The sequence below is a fragment of the Erinaceus europaeus genome, chromosome 1, assembly GCF_950295315.1.
Source record: "Erinaceus europaeus chromosome 1, mEriEur2.1, whole genome shotgun sequence".
NCBI lineage: Eukaryota > Metazoa > Chordata > Mammalia > Eulipotyphla > Erinaceidae > Erinaceus > Erinaceus europaeus.
Genome location: NC_080162.1, coordinates 176270902 through 176279839, shown reverse-complemented (window position 1 = coordinate 176279839; position 8938 = coordinate 176270902).

Below are 8938 nucleotides of genomic sequence, written 5' to 3'. Positions count from 1 at the left end.
GTATATAAACACCATTCCCACCAGCAAAGGACTGTGAGACTATGTCACATCCCATTGTCCCTCCCTCTACCCGCCCCCCAACCCCATGAAGCTGAACATGCACCCTCACCCTCAACCCAGGGTTTTTACTTTAGTGCTCTACTCCAAATTCAGTCAATCCTGTTTTGAGTTTCTCTTTCTGTTATTCTTTCTAAACTTCTGTTTATAAGTGAGATCATCCTATACTTATCTTTATCTTTCTGACTTAGCTCACTTAACATAATTCCTTCTAGTTCCATCCAAGATGGGTCAGAGAAGGTGGGTTCATTGTTCTTAATAGCTGTATAGTATTCCATTGTGTATATATACCACAACTTTCTCAGCCACTCATCTGTTGCTGAGTACCTGGATTGCATCCAGGTTTTAGCTATTATGAATTGTGCTGCTATGAACATAGGTGTACACATTTTTTTTGGTTGGGTATTATGGAGTGAACTGTCCTTTTTTATGTATGCCATTCTTACAGGGGTGAGTTGGTATCTCAATGAGTTGGTATCTCAATGTTGTCTTTATTTGCATTTCATCAACGACCTGGATTTGCATTTCAATCAGCGACCTGGAGCAATTTTTTATGTGTTTGTTAGCCTTTTGGATCTCTTCTATAGTGAATGTTCTGTTCTTATTGTCTGCCTATTTTTGGATGGGGTCATTAAACTGCTGCTTTTTCAAAAGAACTAAATAGTCAGACAGAGCGGCAGGATATATTCAGTACTAAATGGGAAAAAGAACTCATTCAATAATATTTTATACAGATAGCTTACAATTCTGGCTTGGTTTGATAGAGAGTTTTCCATATAAACAAGTTTTTTAGATTATGCAAGAATATTCTTTTGTAACAAGTTGCCATATATAGAGATTTTTTTTGTTTGTGTGTTCCATGCATCATGCCTAGTCTCACAATAAATCTACCACATAGTGTGCATAAATGTGTACATCAGTGTCTCAAAATTTATAGGAATTACAGGTGAATTTGTTAATTGTCCAATGCAATTAATATTTCTTTTTCCATTTAATAGAGTTGTCCTCAATGAAGAGCTACACAAACACAATAGCAAGTCTTTAAATTCCCTAGTAACAAATCACATTCCAGGTCAAGAAATATCAATGTGGAAGTGTCTTCTTATGGTCATTTCTCCTTTTGACTGGTTGGAATATGGATTATTATCAAGATTTCACTGTAAGTTCCAAGTTGAAATTACTAGACTTTTCACTAGAGTGCATAGCTGATTGAGTATAGATAAGGTTTGACTTGCAAACCTGGATATTTACTTAGTATAGTTAAATGAGCAAGATATAAACCTTGAACTTTCTCTACTATTAATAATGGTCTAGGAACTACAATATTAACCTTTACATTTGATATTTGGATAATAGATAGATTGATGCTGACAGTACAGAGAGAGGTGGTCGTACCTGTAAAGAAAACCTTTTGGAATGAAATAATGTTGGGCATTGACAACAGAACATGCACCCTTAGGGAAAAGAGATAGCATGGTTTGAAATAACAAGACGTGTGTGTGTGTGTGTGTGTGTTGTGTCATATGTAACTTTGGTTGGTGGATGATGTATGCACATTTCTGTCTTTGATTTTAATTAGGAAAGTACTATGCAAGAACTGGAATATTACTTATGGTAGATAGACTATAAAAATAGGAATCGATTAATGGCACTGGAGCAAAAGAATTACACACAGAAAGCAGAGCTTTAAATTTTAGGTGGCATATGCAAATCACTTTTGTACCCAGACCGAGATGTAAGTGTATAGGACAGGACCACAAACTAAGTAGGATATAGTGGAAATTATCATCAAATGGGAAAATATTTGTCCTGCTGGAAGGTGATAATTAAGAAGGATTTGTGAGCTTATTACTTCCACCACCTGTTATAAGTGAATAAATAAATAAATAAATAAATAAATAAAACCCTGGTGCATGATGATGTGAAAGGACCTAAACTGGGGATGAAAGTGTTTTGCAAAAATCTATCATGGTGAGATGAGAAATTTTACTTATATATTAACAACTATACTGCAATCATTAGCTCCTTAATAAAATATTAAATAAATCAATTAAATGTTAACATCTATTCATATTTATTAAACTAAAGAATAAAAGTCTGCATGTGTTAAAATGTGTAGAGAGAAAATTGTGAAAAGAAATATATGTGATATATAAATTTGTAGCATATGAATATATATACATATGTCACTATCAGTTTTGAATTCCATGACTAAAGTTAAAACTTAAAAAGCTTTTACTAAAGTTGTAGTTAATCTGAATTAAAATACATGCTTTTATTCTGAAGTTCATTGTCCTTTTATCAGATGTTATGATAGTATAGTGATTCATGTTGCAGACATCTCATTGGCCATAGCAAGAGATGAAACTAGTATCAACAAGGAAGAAGACTACATTAATAATGAGTCCATAGTAAAAGTGTGCATAAAGGAGGGATGAATTAAATACATTCAATATAATTATTTAGCATACTGTTAATATTTTAACATAAAATTATTTAAAGAAAACTGAGAAGAAAAAGTACTTTTCTTTCTATTGGTGTGGTTAGAAGCCTGTATATTTAAGCAGAGACAAATTCTTTTATATTTTAACCCTTAAAAACTCCGTTATGTATACAAGATACTGGGTACTGTACAGCAAATCCTAACAAAAGGACTTTTCAAAGTTAACCCAATCACCAAATAATGTGATGATAACATTAACTATCGATTGGCTTTTTGAACCCTAAGACAGCAGGAACCTCACATCTCCACCATAGAGACTCTACTTCCCCCAGTCCTGGAACCTTAGGATAGGGCCCACTTTCCCGTATGCCTCTCCCAATCCATATAAAATAATATTGCATCTGCGGATCGCAACATAATCAACACAACGATTGCCACCTCAACATGCTTCAGCTCAGACTGTGTCTAGAGACTTCACGTGTGGAATGACAACCCTTCAGCTTTATTACACAGGTGAGACCTTTCCTTTCATAGTATTCTCTAATTCCATCCCAGGTTGTTCACTTTCTCACAAAGCCCCAAAACCTAGATATACACCAGTTTCTGTGAGAGAGAGTATATGTTCACACGTATCCATAAACTACTGCAAAATATATACCTGAAAGCAGAAGTACACTAGAGTTTGAAGTGAGTACCCCCCTAACACTTCCTCTCCACTATTCCAAGCTTTGGGTCCATGATTGCTCAACAATTTGTTTGGCATTGTATGTTAACTCTCTTTTCAGTCATATAGATGCCATCAGGATGTCGGCCAGGCTTCCTTGGACTGGAGATCCCACCAATATGTCCTGGAGCTCCGCTTCCCCAGAGACCCACCCTGCTAGGGAAAGAGAGAGGCAAACTGGGAGTATGGACCGACCAGTCAACGCCCATGTTCAGTGGGGAAGCAATTCCAGAAGCCAGACCTTCCACCTTCTGCAACCCACAGCGACCCTGGGTCCATGCTCCCAGAGGGATAGAGAGTGGGAAAGCTTTCAGGGGAGGGGATGGGATATGAAGATTGGGTGGTGGGAACCGTGTGGAGTTGTACCCCTCCTACCCTATGAATTTGTTAATTTATCCTTTCTTAAATAAAAATAAATAAATAAAAATAAATAAATAAATAAAAAAGAATGAAAAAAAAACTCCGTTATGTCAAGCAAAATATTTTCTCATTGCTGTTCAGTATTCTTATTTCTTTTTCTTTCTCTACGCTCTTATTTCCTTCTCACTTTTTAAATTTAATTCTGAATCCTAATTTTATGACTAAGGATACAAACTATACCGGTAAGATACCCAAGTAAATATTGTGTCAGATTACCCAGGAAAAACTTTTTAAAAAGTTAAAACTTAGAATACTTCACATCATTTGTAATATCTGAGCTTTATTTACCGAGAATTTTATAGAGATAGCTACTATCTCCCAAATTTGTGGCAAGGCCCAATGTGATTAAGCAAGTAAAACATTTATCAAAATACTGGCACAAAGTTATGCTCAATAATCATTAATGGCTATTAACTGTAGAAAGGAAAATTTTCAAAATCCTTAAAAAATAGCTGTAGTCCATCTGCAGGGGAAGTAAACTTCTCAAGCAGTGAAGCAGTGCTGCAGGTGTTTTTCTCTCTCCCTCTCTCTCTTTTCTCTACCTTTCAATTTATCTGTCCTATAAAATAAAAGAAAGGAAAATTTTTTTTTAAAAAAAGGAAAAACTAGCTTCCAAGAATAATGGATTCTTTGTGTAAGTACTGAGCCCCAGAAATAATTCTGGTGACAAAAAAAAAAAAAAACATTTTTAAAAAATCGCTATAAAAAGAGTTGGCTTAGATTATTTTTCCAGAAAGAACAATTTCTTTGACAATAACTTGAAGTACTGTCCACTTATTTGTGCATGTGCAGAACTAGGACCTCAAGACTAAGCAATTTCATCACTGTGGACAACTGTTCTTTCATTTGGATAGAGACAGTGGGAGGAGAAATATACACCTCAGCACAGAAGTCCCTCTGTTGCCATAATACCTCTCCTATGGTCCTGGGGCTCCAATGTAGGTCAAGTACATATTAATAGAAGCAATGTTGAGCTATCTCTCTAGCCACTTCTCTGTCTATGCAAAGGAATCTTTCTCACTAATAAATAATTTGATTCACTATGACATTGCCCTTGTGCTAAGTGAAAATACATCCAGGCAAAAAATAAAAAATATTTCCCTCTAGTTAAATAGTTTTTTTTAATTTTTCATAAAAATTTGTATTTCTCAGATGGATAGAAATTATTATTATACCTAATATTTTTTCCATTCAGAAATCAAATCAATATAGTTATCACTGGAAATGACATTATAAGTGATATTGAGTATGATGTGTTTGTAACTGAAATACCATTATCATTTATGTAATACATGTACATATACGAATTTAAACCTGTAATAATGCTTTTTAATCAAACCAAAACATCTTAAAGATTTATATACTCAACTGTTTCAAGATTAAATGAAGCACATAGACTCAATTTTCCCATTTATATTATTTCATAATATGATAAACTAAAACCAAGTAAAGATAGACTAGAAAACTACATTCACTAATGTTTTTATATTGCATCAAACACTATAACTAGCATTATTTTTATGTTCTTAGAAAAGATAAAATAAAAAATAATGCTTCAATCCATTGCAAAGAAAATATCTATAGAATCGTATAGTACACAGATAATCTACTTTATCCCAAATCACTGGCAGACAAATAGATTCCTGAGTTTTCAGTACTTCTAAAATTACAACTTGCTGTCCATTCAATAACAGTTTTCTTTTAAGAACTTAGCAGGCAAACAAAAAATATTTGTTTCAACAGAATGATTTCTCTCTGCTAGGTTATTCTCTACTAAAGAGAGAATGGCTTCTTATTACAACACATTGGACAGCATAGTATTGGATAGGTTTTATGTTCTATACACACTTAGCTGTTATGGAACTATACTTTCCAATTTATAACAGGAAATCCAATTCTATAAAAATCTAATTATTTCATATGGTGGACTCAGCATGACTCTCCCCTCCTCTCTCTCACCCTTTATTTGGCTGGGTGATGAGTGTATTTCCTCTAGGGTTTATATTTTTTAAGCCCAGCTACATTTTTGAGAACACACACACAAAAAGGGATTTGGCACACATCTTTTCCCAACTCCTTTCAGTAATTATACTTAATGAAACTATGTGTGTTTTTTTCACTTGTGTGGTCTTCTGGAAAATAAGAGTTTATTTTATTCCAAAAAATGTCATTTCAGTATTTTGGTTGGTTCCATATTATTATCTTTTTCAAGGCTAAAAAGCAGATTCATTCCAAAAATATGTTAATAATTATGGCATTAACCATGAAAGAAATTGCTCTAGTTGAAAATTAAAATTCATCTTCTGCTGCTCTGTTCTATAATAACTAGGTCATCCGCTTGGGTGCGCCTGTTTAACATGCATTTACTATCCATATGTATTCTCTCACCTAGAGGCCTGATATTTTTAATGAGATTGTATCAAAGGATGTGAAGGCTGCAGTGTAGTAACATCATTTTACTGGGTAATTCCCAGAACTCTGATCCATTTCAGTGAGGCAATTAAGACTGCTAACTACAATAAATGATACTAAGAGATTATGGAAGTTTTTCTGCATGAGTGCATAGTTTAGAAAATAGTTTAGGTTTATTTAACATAAAAAAACACTTCCAGAGGGAGAAAATCATATTTTTTCATTTCATTTTTCAATTTAGCAGAATGTAAAGCAGTGATTCATTCTTTCTATACCCATATGGCACTTATGTGCATACCACAGATTACTGATATTTTTTAGGTGTACAGCCCAAACAAGTGGTCTCAGATCTACATTTTTGCTAATCACTAACACTTAAACTGTTCATTAGCATTGTACCACTATGTTGTTTAGCTGAAAAGTACTAATAAGCTTAAGTATTACTTTCGTGTACAGCTATATAGCTTCTTTCTCTCACTTAAGCATATTATTATCAGAGCCTCCAAAGACAATAAGAGTTCCTAAAAAACAAACACAGGAAAAATCAAACTTTGTTGTCTTGAAGAGTTAATTCTGAGAGGTGACCTTTATCCCTACATACTCACACTTTTTTTTTCATTTTATTTTATTTTTTATCAAGTCTCTCCAAAGGGACTCATCATATGCAGGGCTCTATGAAGAGAAAAAGAAGAGCATTGTCCTTATCACCTCCTTCCAGAAAGTGGCAGAGTAATAGGACTTTGTAAGGCGAAATGAAGCCCAGTCTGATGGCTGCTGATTAAAAATTGACTCTGGCACATCAAAGAGGAGTTGAAGGTGAAAATGATGATCACTTCCCTCTCCCAGGGACCCTGCACCATTTCTTTTATTCAACCTTGAAAGGTTCTTTCTGAATAAGATAATATCCCTCGAGTGCATTCTGCCTTGGCAGCATGGAAAAATGTAGATCAGTATATCTATTCTTTATAAAAAAAATGGAATTTTGTTAATGAAATAGCACTTTAAAGTGATGGCTTGTATGTGGTAAATGCTGAGGAATTAATTATAAAATGCTTCTTAGACTGCAGATCAAATTAATTGCTGGTTTGCAGCTACTAAAAAGACGACTATAAACCTGAATGGCCTTTACTGCCTTTTTTTCTGATTACTTTCAACCTTAGATTTAATACAGCTGTCTATGCTCCTTTTTATTTTCATCACATTTTAGAAACACTAAATTCTCAGAAAGGCTGTCATGTATAGTATAATATCCTTATACATAATAAGAAAGTATCTCTCTTCCTTTTGTCAACATGTATTATGTTATTCTTGAATATTTCCCATTTTATTATATATATATATATATATATATATATATATATACACACACACATATCTCCATAGATATAGTGTAGCTTGACAAACACTTGCAAATAGTCAAAATATCGGTGAAGAAAGAGTTTGCAAAACATTTGTGTACTTATAAACAAATATAGAATCTAGACTTATATAAAAACATCAAATAACATTGAGGAAAACATTTTATCCTGTTTGGGAAAAATAAAGTGTTATATATACAGAATTTATAGAAAAGAACTGGAAGAAAATGAAGTATCACACATTCATTCCTATTAACTCTCAGAAGTCAAATACACTATTATCAAGCAGGTAATACATAGCTTCCTCAATTGTTTTTATAACTGAATGGTAAAGAACTATTCTGTGGATTATCACAGAAATATAAAGTACTATAAAACTGAAAAGCAAGCAAAGTTCTTTGTGATAATTTTAGCATCATTATATACATTGAAAATGAATAAAACAGAAGCCAAATATTTGCCAAAATAAAGTATTTTAAATGGTTACTTTTCTAAATATTTTTTGTTGTTAAAGTGGAATATAACTTAGTTCTAATATGTGTCACTTATAGAACCCATGCTTTTACATCTGTGTGATACAGGAAATGACCTTTTTAAAAGTTTATTTATTTTCTCTTTTGTTACCCTTGTTTTTTATTTTTGTAGTTATTATTGTTGTTGATGATGTCGTCGTTGTTAGACAGGACAGAAAGAAAATGGACGCAGGAGGGGAAGACAGAGAGGGGTAGAGAAAGATATCTGCAGACATGATTCACCGCCTGTGAAGGGACTCCTCTGCAGGTGGGGATCCAGGACTCTAACGGAGATTCTTATGCTGGTCCTTGTGCTTCTCACCAAGTGCACTTAACCTGCTGCGCTACCACCTGACTACCAGAAAATGACTTTTAATCACAGAACAATATATGATACATAAGATAATGTGTTTTAAATATAGAATAAGCAAAATCTACTGCTGTGTTTCTAATATCTTCCTGAAACATTTAAGTAACATATTATAGTCTTTCTGAAAACTAAGGGGAAATTGCCCTTTTAAATTGGAAGAAATTATTATTATATTATTTATAAGATGAGAAAATTATCAGCGAATAACTAATATTTATTTATTTATTCTCTTTTGTTGCACTTGTTTTTTTATTGTTGTAGTTATTATTGTTGTTGTTGGACAGGACAAAGAGAAATGGAGAGAGAAAGGGAAGACAGAGAGGAGAAAGACAGACACCTGCAGACCTGCTTCATAGTTTGAGAAGAGACTCCCATGCAGGTGGGGAACAGGGAGCTTGAAACAGGATCCTTACTCCGGTCCTTGCACCTTGCGCCACATGCACTTAACCTGCTGAGCTACCGCCCAACTCACAGCTAATAATTTTAGAATCTAAACAAAAATATTATTACCACTGACTTATACTGTTTAATGTAGTTATAATTGAAAGTACATTTAGTCATTTTTACCTAGAATATGTGTTTGATCTTTAATAATTCACTTCTCAAACTATCTAGGGTTCCTTTAATACAGATAACTCTTCC